The 14,943-nt window shown below is 43.2% G+C and overlaps 1 pseudogene; it reads left to right on the top strand.

The window, feature by feature from the left end:
• The first annotated feature begins 3,478 nt into the window (after positions 1-3,478).
• Positions 3,479-6,871, top strand: LOC115741135 (annotated as a pseudogene).
• Positions 6,872-14,943: the final 8,072 nt, after the last annotated feature.

Here is a 14,943-nt window from a genome sequence, read left to right as displayed (position 1 = left end):
ACCTAAACACCCTAATTAGCTAATTAATCTAATTTCGAACGCAATTAGCGTCCTAACCAAGAGTTAGGGGCTAACTCACAATAAAATTAGCTCGAGCGGCAGCAACATGAACTCGGCCCGGCTCGGCGACGACGATTGGCGACTCGCGGCCCAATTTAAACTCCGGGCTCCAACTTGGTCAAAGATGGCCCGAGAGACTTAGCGACACCTCGGGACGGCGGCACGGGGCTCGGGATGGCGACCGATGGCCGGAGCCGGCCGAAACTGACACGGCCGGTAATGAACAATGATCCGATCAGAGAAAAACAAAGTAGGGCGGGGAGTGTCGGGTCAGTTTTGGGAGCTTTCGGGTGGTTCAAGGCCGGGGGAAAGGTCGGCCATGATCGAGGGGTTTCCGAGGGAGCCGTAGGTGGCGACGATGGTGCCGGCGGACGGCCGAAGGCAAGACAACAACAGCTCGGTCAAAACAGAGCGACTTGACCCGAAACAGGGGAGGGGTTTCCGGGTCAGTTCAAGACTCTACGGGCTCCGATTGACTATCGGTGACTTTGGGGGATGATGAAGGGTCGGTGGTGGTTGCTCGGGGTGGCAGGTGATAGGCGGAGGCGGGCGAAGGAGGCCGGGACAGACGCGGGATGGTGGCTCGGCGTGAAACAGAGCACCGGAACCCGAACAGGGGTCGCCGGCCTCTCTGGCGGTTATGTTGCTTCACGGCGATCGTCAACGGTCGAGCGGCGGCTTGGGGCATCGGAGGAAGAACGGTGAGGAGGTCGGTGATGGTCGTGAGCAGTGGCAAGGGATGGCGCAGCTCGGGCGACCCACAGACAACGAAACAGGGCAGTCCGGTGCCGGGGCTGTTCTGGGGTTTTGCGGCGGCGCGGGTGGTGCATCGACGCAGGTGGAATGGTGTGGGGCTGAAGTGGTGGTCAGAGGTGGTGGTCACTCAACAAAGACCAAGGAAGGAGGAGGATGATGGTCTTGATTTGGGGGGGGAGGGGAAGGTTGCTCGCGTGAATATAGGAGAGGGGGAAGGCAAACGGGAGAGAGAGAGAGAGAGAGAGAGGCTGAGTTGACCAGATTTGACTGGTAGGTGGGGGGAAATTTATGGCAAGTAGGGCCCACAGGTCTCATCAGAATTAATTTTTTTCGTCTCGTATACATAATATCCAAGGGCAAAACGATCTTTTGATAAATCAAGACCGATCGAATTTTTGGCTCAACCGATTAGGAATAAAATTTGGATTTTTACTGGCTAGGCTAGGTACGGAAAAAGTCTAGGCGCGAGGATTAGAATCCTAAGTCGTGGTGACTACGATTTCGAGACCCAATCGAAACCGAACGACATTTCGAGAATCGTCCAAAATTCGTCCCTTAATTCCTTACGATCCAAAATTTCACCAACTAGAATTCAATAATAATTCTTCATTTTATTGAATTCGGGCAATATACAAACTCCGAATTTCCCGGGCTTCACATCCAAGGATGCTCAAATGGATAGAATGCTTAGGCTTATAAAAGGAGAAGATCATGAAGGCCAAGAAGCACCGAACCGAATTGATCTAATATATGAAGTTGCTCTAGAATTTGTTCTAGTGGAAAACCTTAACTATTAAAAGATCTTATGATCTATTGTTGCCTTGTATTCTTGCAAAATCAAGTGTACATATCTGAGTAGTGAAGTTGTATCAAGATAGTGTAATCCGTCGTGTGAAAAATTAGCTCGCGTACCGTTTGTAATTTGTGAGGTAGTTTACTAGTGCATTATAGCCCATGTTGTGGTTATTAGTTGTGTGGAGTGGACGTAGGCTTGGTATATAAGCCGAATTACTATATATTTAGTGTGCCAATCTTTTCTAAATCACTACTCTATTTGCACACAATCGAATATCGTCACGTGAAACATTTGCTCACTCGATCTTTTTCATATTAATCTTTGATATGCGAATTAGTTGAAAAAGTTTCGAAACAACATATTCAGCCCCCTCTAGGTTATATTGTGAGCCCCAATATTAGTGTCATCGAAGATGTAGATGCTGAAAAATTATCTCCACCTGAAACCTTCCTTCTCATCTCTTCATCCATGGTGCTGCTCCAGAGTCAAATCATCCTCCAAGGTGCTTGAAGCTCCCTCGCCTGCGGTGTTGTAGCTTTTCGAACAGCACGTAATAATAGTAACACTGGAAGCTTCATACCAGATTTATGCCTATGGATTCCAACCGACCTGTGACTCGCATGAAACTATTAATATGCTATGTCAGATAAATTCATATGAACTTGCTTCTTCGGCAGAAATATATGATTTGATGTGGACGGCTTCTCATTTATATTTGTAAGAATATCCATGGCTTCTTTTGCGATCGTTGCTTTCGTGATCCCTAGAAGAGCCGCACCTAATTCCTTTCGATCAAGAATTTTTCATCATAATTCTATTGTCGAATCCACTTTCAAGATTTCGGGTTTCAAGCCCCCGAGTGGGGCATAGAAATTTTTTTGATAACAATAGCCTCTGATTTGGAGTTTCCACCATTCGAAGAATGTGATCCAACCGCACTTTCCAAGACAACTATCTTGTTACAACTTCAAAATCCTGCCCATCGAACTTAGCAATTTTGATCTATCTTCTGCCATATCGATTGCTTTCAATCGAACGTTGTCGAAAACCCTCGATGTTCTCGATTAGTCAACCCAGGCCCTAATACCGGTTGTTAGGAATTGCACACCGATTCTTGAAAAGTAACCCAAGCAAATAATCCACACCGGAAAATATAATAATAAAAGATCAAAATCAGAAAAACATATCAAAGAATTTGTTATCGAAGCTTACCCAAATTTGGACTACGTATCCATACAGAAGCACTCTGCGAATCCACTATACTTTAAAGAAAGTATGAGTATAATGATAATCTTCTCTTAAAAGTCGGAGCACAAAGAGATTGAGAGCACTAATAAAAGTCGGAGCACAAAGAGATTGAGAGCACTAATAAAGAAGAATCACTTTTTCTATTTTCTATTTTCTTCTGTGCTATTGACGGCTACTGCCTCTCAATCGCTGATAGGAGGCGTAGCTCTTGACCTAAAAGTCCAAAGAGAGAGAGAGAGAGAGAGAGAGAGAGAGAGAGAGAGAAAGACAAAAAAAATCATTAATAAAAATTTGGGTTGGCCGGCCAACACTCTTGATGTAAACAATTTATTCTTGCATGGTCACCTGACGGACAAGGATCTCCTTAGCTTTTGTCTCTATCTTTTGATTTTGGAATCCAGAAGGAGGCCGCTCATCATCGCCTCTTTCCCAAGTCGAGAACCCCTTATCTCTCCCGGGGATGAAGACAGCCTGTGTAGTAGGCAAACCCTCAATCAATCGATCCAGTTAAGGACTTATGCCTCCAAGGGAATCTGTACATCGGTTGATTCTCTCAGGAAAGTTTGCTAACAGACATACCTACTATGTTAAGGTTTCCATAGTACTCACAAGTCTCTCTCACTCTCTCACTATTATAAATAGGAGAGGAAAAGCATCGCCCTCCACATAGAGAGAGAGAGAGAGAGATGGAGCTGCAAGTATTGAAACTCATCTTCACAGCCTTGGTGGTCACGTTCGTCAGTACCGTGATTCGAACGCTTGACATGCTCATATGGAGGCCGCAGAGGCTACGGTCGAAGCTCCGGGAGCAAGGCATCCGAGGCCGTCCAGGTTCTTTTTTCATGGGGAACCTTGGCGAGATAAACAACGATCAATCACATCCCGCTCCAACCTCAAAACTTGCATCACAAGATGATCAACAAGCCATAACGCACGACTGCTCCTCCAAGCTCTACCCATTCCTAGCTGGAGACAGCAATATGGTAATCGATTCGTTGCCAATATCGTGCTCGGTTGCGACGAGTTCTACTTCCGGTTGATCGAAAAGTTCTGTTTTTTTTTCTGTAGGGAGTGTGTACATGTTCTCGATGGCGAACATACAGATGCTGTACGTGTACGATGGGGATGCAGTGAGGGAGATAAGCACGTGCACTACGCTGGACTTTGGAAAGTCTTCTTACCAGCTGAAGTCGACGAGTCCTTTACTCGGACAAGGCGTTGTGAACTCGAACGGCGCAAAATGGGCTGACCAGAGAAAGCTTCTTGCTCCTGAGATGAACGCCGACAAAGTTAAGGTGATCTTAAAACTCTCTCTCTCTCTCTCTCTCTCTCTCTCTCTCTCTCTCTCTCTGAATGAATGAATGTTTACGGTAATTAGTCTCTTTTGTAGGGTATGATAAACTTGATGGTGGAGTCTTCAGTTGCGTTGGTGAATGCGTGGAGTGAGAGGGTTGAGAAGGGAGGAGGAGTTGCTGAAATTAAGATCGACGGCGAGATGAGGAGCATGTCCGGGGACGTGATCGCAAAGGCATGCTTCGGCGGCAACTATGCCAAGGGACAAGAGATTTTCTTGAAGCTTGGAGCTCTCGAACTAGCAGTCGCCAAGCTAGGCTTCACCTGGGCAATCCCTGGTTTCAGGTGACTCTCGTGCAATTTGTGAAAACTCAAGTAGTATCTTTCATCATCTCGAGGCAGGCCCTTATATGGAATGGCTATAGCCACTTCAGGCCCTTTTGTGAAATTGACATACCACTTCAGGCTCTTATTTAAGAAAATAAAAACACGTCGGGTCCTTATTTGGAATTTTCCCATCTTAGTAAACCTCTTCTGTTGATTGATTTGGCCATCTTGCGTGTTGATTCCTCCCAGATACCTGCCAACCAAGAGCAACAGGGAAGTATGGAAGCTGGAGAGAGAGATTGAGTCCTTAATCCTCAAGGTAGTAAAGGAACGAAAGGAAGCAGCCTCAGAGAAGGACCTGCTTCAGGTGATACTCGAAGCCGCTCAGAACAGCAGCGAACTGGGATGCGGGGCCGCGACGGACCGTTTCGTCATGGACAACTGCAAGAGCATCTACTTGGCCCGGTACGAGACGACCGCTGTCGTCGCCACGTGGACATTGATGTTGCTGGCATCAAACCCGGGATGGCAGGCCAGGTGCGCGAGGAGGTGATACCGTGATGCCATTGATGCGCGGTGGCCAACTTCTCGATGCCGACGTGATTCGCAAGATGAAAACGGTAAGAACACACACGAGGCATGTAGGGAAAGAAAACATTTAGCCAACTAATTTTTTTTCCTACCTACACGGTTTAATTTGAAAAGCTTTGCCTCATGCATAAAACTGTGGTGAATTTTTTTCTAGTTACATCAAATTTGTCATTTTGAGTTAAGGAATTCATTCAAATAGGACTGTATTCAGTGTCACAATTCCCTTATTTACTACTAATGTAGACTTTACTAACACCCAAAAATTAGGATTTGGGGGTTTCACATGTATGGCGCATCTCATTTACGAGGAGAAAAGTGTCAAAAAAAAAAGTCCTAAATATATTGCATTGGTGCCAATTCGGTCTTACACCTTTCAATTGTGTCAATTTAGTCATAAATATTTTACATTTGTGCCAATTGAGTCCATCCAATCAATTTCGGTTGAAAATCATTGACGTCGACCGCCTTAAGTGGCACGGCCGGCACCGATGTGAACTTTTTTAAATACTTTTTTCTTTTTTTTTATAACTTAACTTTTTCTTCTTCTTTTTATTGAGGGTCACCGACCTACCCTTGCCAACCACAAACGAGGGTCACCGACACCTTCGCTCGGTGCCGACGAGGGTCATTGGCCCTCGCTAGGGCCAAGAGGGGTCAACCGGCGAGCTAGCCACCGACGAGGGCCGCAACACCCTCAACTAGTGCCGGCAAGGGTCGGAGACCCTTTCCTGGGGCCGATCAAGTTCAGCTAACGACCTTAGCTGGCTCTCAATAAATAGAAAAGGAGTAAAGAAAAGAAAAACAAAAATAAATAATTATTGAAAAATATTTTTAAAAAATGTGCACATAAGCCCCGACCATGCCACGTAAGAGGAACAAGATCCACTTCAGCGATTTGCGGGTAAAAATTGGCTGGATTGACTCAATGGACACAAATGCAAAAAGTTTAATATCAAATTGGCATAATTATGAAGTTTATGACTGAATTGACACTTATACAATAAGCTTAGAATTTTTTTGACATTTTCTCCGTTTATGAGATTCCGCGAGGAACCCAAAACATGTGTCAAGTTGCTGTGCACTTGATGATTATAGATTGATAGTTGAGTATGTGAAACGATAACTTGCGTTTTTTAAATATAGTCAGACCTACATCGCAAAGAAATAATCCACGGTATTTGTACACGTCTATTTCACAACAACAACACACACACACAAAGTCTTGGTAAGAACTAAAACTTTTTTCCGTTGTCAACAACCAAAGACTAACCAGTTCGAATTCACGGTGGGGATTGCAGTTGACCATGGTTATCTACGAGTCGCTACGGCTCTACCCTCCGGTGGCCATCTTCGCAAGAGAGGCGCTCGAAGACATGCAGTTTGGGAAGATCCGAGTCCTGAAAGGCGTCAACGTTTGGACCGCGGTGTCGACCCTCCACCACGACCCCGAGATCTGGGGGCCCGACGCCGACCTGTTCGACCCGGGGAGGTTAGCAGATGGGCTTACCGGGGCGTGCAAGCTCCCGCACAGGTACATGCCCTTCGGGGTGGGGCCTCGCAAGTGTCTAGGGCAGAACTTCGCCATGGCCGAGCTGAAAGTCGTCCTTGCCCACATCATCTCCAGCTTCTCCTTGTCAATATCACCCAAGTACCGACACCCCCCAGTAATGAGGGTGGTCACAGAGCCAGAATTTGGAGTGGAGCTTCTTGTGAGGAAACTCTGACCAAAGGAGAAGCTGTTCTACATCTACATCTACTCTTATTGGTGTTGTGCTTCTTGAGCTTTGAGTCACGGCCACGAGAAGAGGGTCCATTCCATTTCCACTCTCTCTTCTCCTTGTGAGACTAAATAAAGGGCTGTTCATTAACTTAGGGTAATTATCTGAGAAATGTTAGTACGTCAAGCGAAAGAAGATCGGTCATTGGGATGTCCCGTAATGTGGAGCAGTAATATATCTTACTTTTCTTTGGGGGTTGAAAATATATCCTAATTTGATCGAGGCATGTGTTTTAGTGGATATGAGTCCAACTGCATCATGACAGGTCGATGGTCTTAAACTTGGGCTCTCATATATCGATCTCTCTAAGTGAAATAATCGAGCTTCTATTCTTATTTTTGTGCACCATTTTCCATATAAATAATTCATGAAAACACGGGCCCTCCTCATTACTGAAAAATAGTCTGTTGCTTATTTTGCCCTTAAAAAACTTACTCAAAAATCCAATTTTTACCTTTCTTAAAATGTGAAACCTTTGATCTACTGTTCACTTTACTTCTTAAGCGAGGCCAGTGAGGGTCGGTAGGGGCCGCTTGGGGTCTCTGAAGTTTACAACTCATGCTCATTAACAGCTCATTTATTGAAATTTGACTAACCATATTTGATCCATCTCATTGAATATGAGTTAAAATACGGGTTTTCAACCCGTTACCCATTTTGACACCTCCAGCGCTATATCACAATTCTTTATACAAACCTCTTGGCAGAGCTCTGCATCTGCTGCAATTATCAGGGGTTGCCTTCCCATCCGAAACCTGCTCAGATGAATTCTCAGCTTTTGATAAGTAATGTGTAAGACCTGTTGTTCGCGTTGCATTTCAACCCCCCAAAAAAAAAAAAAAAAAAAGAAGAAGAGCAAAAGTTTGATTTCTGCAACCATCGAAAGGGAATTAAACTCAAGTTTAAAGCGACAAAAGTCGCATGCAAATCGTGGGCCGCATTTGTAAATGGATTGTTTTTCCGACCATCCAAAATGCGAAAGCACCCTTCGGTTTCCAATACGTTCTTTTCATGGCTTCCGACCAATCCGACTGGTTGAACTACCGAGAAACGCTATGACAAACAACCAACAATTTAACAGTGGTGGAGACGGCAACAACTAGATCTATCAAAATGGGTTCAAAACCCATTTAATAACCCACAAGCATTTAAATAGATCATAAATGGATTATAACAAATTTAGAAGACCGGCATAATGGGTCACAAAATAAAAAGATCAAAATAAGTGGATTATAAATGAATCCATTATGAACCCACTTACAATCCACTTAAGACAACCCATTTGAAAGACCTCTATTCTTTCTTTTACATTTTTTTTATGTTTTTTTTTCCTTATTTTTCTTTTTACTTTTTCTTTCTTTCTTTTTTCTTACGCACATCGGCCGACCCCGACGGTCACAGGCCGCCGCCACCCGGTTGCCGATCACCAGCCGCCACCTCCAGCCTCGTCGCCCGCCGATTTATTGCATGGTCCCATTGGTCTAAACAGAGAAGCCGTGCTTCGCCAATGACAGCCCCAACATGTGCTCGAACCACAACCATCACTCTGAGACTTGTTCCATCCGACCGACTATGTGACCCACAAAGTTGCCATTACTCTGTTCACCGGGGACCCCGAGCTTCGTAGCACCGATGAACTTCAACCGGTTGGCCCGAGCCAGCACGTGAGGCCGACCACACCATGATGCTCTCTCATCTTCTCTCTTCGTTCCAAAACAAATTAACTTTTCCATGCATTATTGTTTTGGGTGGCATTAATAAAACATCCTCTTCAGCCGATTTCCGAGGAATGAATAAATTCCTAGTTCACTCTTTCGAAATGATCTTTGATAATTTTAGAGACTAATCCCCCCCCCCAAATCCCATGGCAAAAACCAAACTGAAAAACCTCTAATCTGGGATTAGATTGTTTCGTGTTCATATCCACAAGGAAACGTGATAAAAAAAAATAAAAAAAATTACGATTTTTATATTTTTTTCCAGCCTTGCCGGTATTACAAGAAAAAAAATCAAATAAAATTCAGATAAATGAGAAAATTTAGATTTTTTAAATTATAAAAAATATATAAATGTATAAAAAAAATATAAAATCTGTCCACAATCATTTAGTAATATAATTTTTTCAAAAATTTATAAGAACTAATTTTTCTTAAATTGGATTAAATATATAAGTGTTTTAATAATATGGGTCCGATCGAGTATGGTTGGGTATGAGTCGGGTTGGGTATGGGTCAAAGAATTTGCACTACGCATAAATGTGTCATAAACGGGTTAACAGAATAATTTGGGTCGGATCATTTATAATCCGACCCAAACCCGATCCGACCCACCCGTTCGACAAGTCTAGCAACAATGATTGATGATGATGATGAGACACTGAGCTGAAAATAGGGCCATAACGTTGGCCAGGACAGAGAATACAACAGGGCCGTACTCGGCCATGAAGAGGAGGCTGCCCACAAGAGGCAACGCAGGTGGGCCCCGTACCTTCCTCGCGCCGGTTCAACTTCTTTTTTATGGACGTGTCTGCAAGTGCTCATTGCCGGTCCGTAGGCTTAAGTGGGCCGAGCCCACCATGATTCTCGTTCGACTAGACACGTGCCCACTACGATGAAAGACCGTCTTTTTTCTAATCTCTTGAGGGGTCACCTCCAGAAATACGGATCCGTATGCCCCGATTATTTACTTTGCGAGCTACCCGTGACGGCGACGGCGGGGAGCGACACGGCCAAAGGTGGGTTCGTTGGATTATCGATCTACATCGGATCCCGGCGACATCCGAAAGAAAAAGAAAAAGATGTACGAAAAGTGCGCATCGCATTCTAGCCAATGGCCCCAACCATTCCAAGTCGCACGAATTTCGCATGCTTCAACGACCCGTGTCGTGAATCGCCGTGCATATGCTAAAACACGTCGAGACCCTCATATGCTAAAACCGAACGATGGTCCGGTTCCCGATTTTAGGAAGATCCGGTCCGGTTCCCGGTTCCTAAAATTGGAACCGGTGACCGGGCGGTCCGGTTCCCGGGCCCAAGGCCTAGGACCGGACTGGTCTTTTTTTTTTTTAATTTTTTTTAAAAACAAATCTAACATTTACTTGTTGTTTAGGTTTAGGTCATTTAGAGTTCGATCCGGAGCTGCCAATTGAAGAGGCATTGATTCCGCCGAGCTCGTGGTACACCGACCCTTGTTTCCTCTACCTTGAGCTCGACCACGTCTTCTATCAAAGTGTGCATACACTTTTCGGAACCGCGGACTGGGAAACCCTTAGAATCGCCCGGAACCGAATTGGACCGACGGTTCGGTCCGGTTCTCGATTTTGACGGTGGCCGGTCCGATCCGCGATTCCGAAAAATGGAAACCGGGACCATCGGTTCGGTTCCCGATTTTGTATGGGAATTGGACCGGATCGGGAACCGCTCACATCTAATTACGTTGGCGTTGGAAGGAAAAAAGAAACGAAAAAAAGGAAAAAAAAATCAAAAGATGAAATTACGAAAATATCCTTGACCAGGTCCTTTTTTGAAATAAAGGGGGCACTTCATGCTTTTCTTTGAAACAATGTTCATTTCAAATTTTTATTTGAGAAAATGATAGCATTTCAAATTATTATTTAAAATTTTTCCTCCTAATCATAATTATTTTTTTGGATCGGAACCGTTTTGCGCCCTGAAAATCCTGATCGCTCACGACGTTTCTTTTTCTTTGTATTTTTCTCGGCTTGGGGCATCTGCAGATGCACCGTGCCAGAAGATTGTACCCGACATAAAACCATTACGTGCAAACTTCACCTTGTCTCCACTACGAGCCAATCTCGAAGGGGTCCACACCCCTGAAAATAGAAACGAATATAATTAAAACTTATTAAATTAAACAAGGCAAGTTTATTAATTCCCGTAAATTAGGACATATTATGGGTACGAAAGTACACGTGAGGTCTCCGGTCATTTAATGTATCGGACAAAACAGAAGGGAAGACACGTGACGCCGTGCTCGGAGTCCGTGCGAATCCCCGGAAAAAGTCTTCCCTAATCACTTTAATCCCAAGTTAACTCCTAGTTTCAAAAAAACATTTATTAAGAAGCATTCGAGGTTTAGGTGGGTTTTATTAACTAATTGCTCGCTAAATCCGAGGTTTATACGGCCCCCTCCTCAACCCTTCGCACACTCTAAAAATCTCGAGTTTTCAAATAATAAGATCACTCCGCATCGATTCTACTAGTAAGAGGATTGTTATTTTTTTTTTGGTGGAACGATGGTAAAAGGATTGAGGAGTGAAAAAATTAGCATCACAGGTGCGGAATTCAACTCTCGCGCTCTCTGCAAAGAGACAGAGCAAAATATGTGAGATTTATGTTCTTTCTCCAATCGATTTTCTAATCAACGGACAACAAACTTATACATGACTCGCGGCCTAGATCCGTCAATTTCCATGCATATCTTTCCGTATTCTAAAGTTAAGTTTGTATCTGTTGAAGTATCGACCGGACCCAAGCAAGCTTAATTGGGTGGCTCGGCTCGGCTCCCAAAAAAGGAAGATCGCAGCATGACCTGCCAAATTTCCTCTTCGGGGGCCGATCGGCCGACGCAGGCCGAAGGAGCCGACGTGGTCCCCGGTACTTTGCAATGCCCGGGGCAAACACATGGCCCGGAGCAAAGGACTGAAGGCAATGTCATCTCTTCTCCATCTTCTTTCTGCCTCTTCTTTTCCGTTAATACTTTGGGGTTGGAAAGGAGTAAATACAGAGAGAGAGAGAGAGAGAGAGAGAGAGAGAGAGAGAGAGAGAGGCAATTGGTTGGCGTGACCGGCACTGTCAACTTGAAGCGCGGCTGCTGGTCTTGCCGGGTTCCGCACGACGGACATTCAATGGTTTCGGCTGCGTGTGTCGTTCCTTTTTGGGGGTCCCGTCGACCGATCCGAGGACGTGACGTCGCCTGGTGATGCTGGGAGAGGTCGAGTGCGTGCATGGGCTTTGATGGAGGGTTGGGGTCGGGGAAACCACGAGAGGGTACGTGCCATCGTTCAACAACAGTTCGGTTCGATTCTATTCTATTTAATTTGAATATTTTTGACATCCGTAGCCGATCGCTACTTTCCTTTGAGTTCTCTGCTTTGTCGAAAAGAGCGTCAACGGCAGGATTATAAAGATCCTCGGATCCCCCACCCCTCCCACTTGGGGTCGGATTAAAGAAACGTAAATCCCGCCCATTCGTCGCGACATGTCGTGTGTTGTCGTGTTCCTTGTAGAGTTGCGGCAAAAATGTAACGAATCTGACTTGAGAATCTCATTTTCGACGAATCACGAAACTGTTCCGTAACCCGACTTTCTAACTTAAGTTGAAAACGAACCAACACGTAAATAGTATGCGATTGCAACCCGAGAAGAGAGGGGGAAATTTCGATGGAAAAGGAGGCTATGAATACGCGAGATCAAATCCAATATTAGAAGTTGCTCCAAACGAAATTTTGGGACTGCGATGGGATACATTCCGATTTCAAATCTTCCCCGGGACTTGTCTATTTTCGGAAGATGAAAGACATTGAATGAAATCACGCCGAAGGAAACACCTTGCCCGAAATACCGCCGTTCTGTCGATTGTTTGAGGGTGCCCCATGTGTGTAATAATGACAAGGTTGTAACGTGAAGCCAATCGCTAAATTCTTGGTTTGCCTGTTGATTGGGACGTGCAATAATTCACGTAGACCCCATGAAGAAGCAGATTGGGTTGCCTTCGATCGTGAAGATGATGCTATCAATTCCCTTTGTTCGTGGCTCGTGATCTTCGCCGGCCGTGCAGCGGCCCATGCCAGGACGTTACATGTTTTCCGACATTTGCGGTACGATATTGAATGACCCCCCCTCCCATCGCTCGCCGACGAAATCCCAATAGTACCAAAATGCCTTGTCGCCGTAATGATACCATCAACATCCTAATTCAATCCCACGGCAAAAGCTCAAAAGGGAAAAATCCGAGATCCGCCGGTGAGGAGGCGGATAGAGTCAGATATAATATCACAATAGGAAAGTTCTTGGCATTGTTGCGCCGAAAATTTTCATCTAAGAAATCTTTCAACGAAATTGATTCTTTGATTTTGTTAAGAACAAATGGGTTCCGTGGCGATTTCGGACATAAGTCTCAATGAATAACGACAAACAAATATGTTTCGTCCGAATTTAATCGACAACAAAGTATAAAACGTTTTGTCGAAATTTAATCGATGCCAAAACGAGATGACAAGACAGTACATAATTGAAAACTACAATTAAGATACACGCTTGAGTTTAATCGACGGTGAAGTATTCGAATTATAACTAAAGTATGGAAAAGAAAATTTGCAAAAGAGTAAAGATAAAGATAAGTTTGTGAGAATGTCGAGTTCTTTGACTAATTGGATGGGCTTTTACAGAAAGTATACTAGGGGTATTTATAACTCCTACAAACGGTCATTACACATGGAGGTTACTAAACTTGAAAGAACAAACAGCTTCATTTATGTGATTACTAAAAGTTGCATCACGAACATATATGATGTCACCAAACGATAGTTACCTTCATGTCGGTTGCTCGCCGTAGATATTAACGACTCTATCGATAAATTTGGTCGAGAAACTTCAAAACTCCCGTCGATAACCGTACGTTGTGTTGTCAATGACTTCACTTTCGAGTTACCGATTTCCTTCAAGTTGTTAATTATCTTGTTCATTTTGACCAAATTCTGCTCTTATCAACATAGTTCGATACTTGTCAGTAATAACCAAAAAAATTTATCATTTCTTCAAGCATGAGATTTGGTAAAGAGTTGATCGTACATTATTATATGCTCATACACTCAATTGATACTAAACTTCGTGGTTTTGGTTCATTATCGCCCCGTGTAATCGCTCGCTCATGAGGTCACTCGTTACGACCACATTAGCATTTGTGATTTTGTTTAGGGTTAATACTACGAAAAACAACGAACCGATATACCCGTGACAAATTTATTTCAAACTAATTTTTTTACCACGAAAAATTTCAAAATTGTACACCCGTGACAAATTTACCCAAACTATTTTTTTGACCATCAAAAATCCTAAACTAGTATACCTATGATAAATTTACCACAAACTAATTTTTTTGACCACGAAAAATTCCAAACTGATATATTTGTGACAAATTTATCATTCGTTAAATTGAGTTAATACCACGAAAAATCTCAAAATCGATACATCTGTGATAAACAGAGAGTAAAAACTTAAAATTGGTATACCCATAAACTGTTACGTGTCATCGACCCGAACAATTTGACGGTTAAATTTGACGAAAACTAACGAAGTGTAAATTTGTCACAGGTGTATCGGTTTGCGATAAATTTATCACAAATATAATAAACTTCGTGGTTTTGGTTCATTATCGCCCCGTGTAATCGCTCGCTCATGAGGTCACTCGTTACGACCACATTAGCATTTGTGATTTTGTTTAGGGTTAATACTACGAAAAACAACGAATTGATATACATGTGACAAATTTATTTCAAACTAATTTTTTTATCACGAAAAATTTCAAAATTGTACACCCGTGACAAATTTACCCAAACTATTTTTTTGACCATCAAAAATCCTAAACTAGTATACCTATGATAAATTTACCACAAACTAATTTTTTTGACCACGAAAAATTCCAAACTGATATATTTGTGACAAATTTATCCTTCGTTAAATTGTGTTAATATCACGAAAAATCTCAAAATCGATACATCTGTGATAAACAGAGAGTAAAAACTTAAAATTGATATACCCATAAACTGTTACGTGTCATCGACCCGAACAATTTGACGGTTAAATTTGACGAAAACTAACGAAGTGTAAATTTGTCACAGTGTATCGAGTTTGCGATAAATTTATCACAAATATAATAATTTATAATTTTTCGTGATCGAAAAATAATTTAAAATAAATTTATTATAAATATATCAATTTAAAATTTTTCGTCATATTAACTCTTTCGTTTATAGCTTTTTTTTTTCCTTAAAATTTCGTTCCTTAATCACTCCACTAAAGTGATGTGGGCGCAAGCCTTCTGCCCCGTTACAGGAAAGGCTTTCTCACATAG

This window comes from Rhodamnia argentea, chromosome 4 (assembly GCF_020921035.1).
Source record: "Rhodamnia argentea isolate NSW1041297 chromosome 4, ASM2092103v1, whole genome shotgun sequence".
NCBI classification, from domain to species: Eukaryota; Viridiplantae; Streptophyta; class Magnoliopsida; order Myrtales; family Myrtaceae; genus Rhodamnia; species Rhodamnia argentea.
This window is presented reverse-complemented; position numbering and strand designations above follow the sequence as displayed.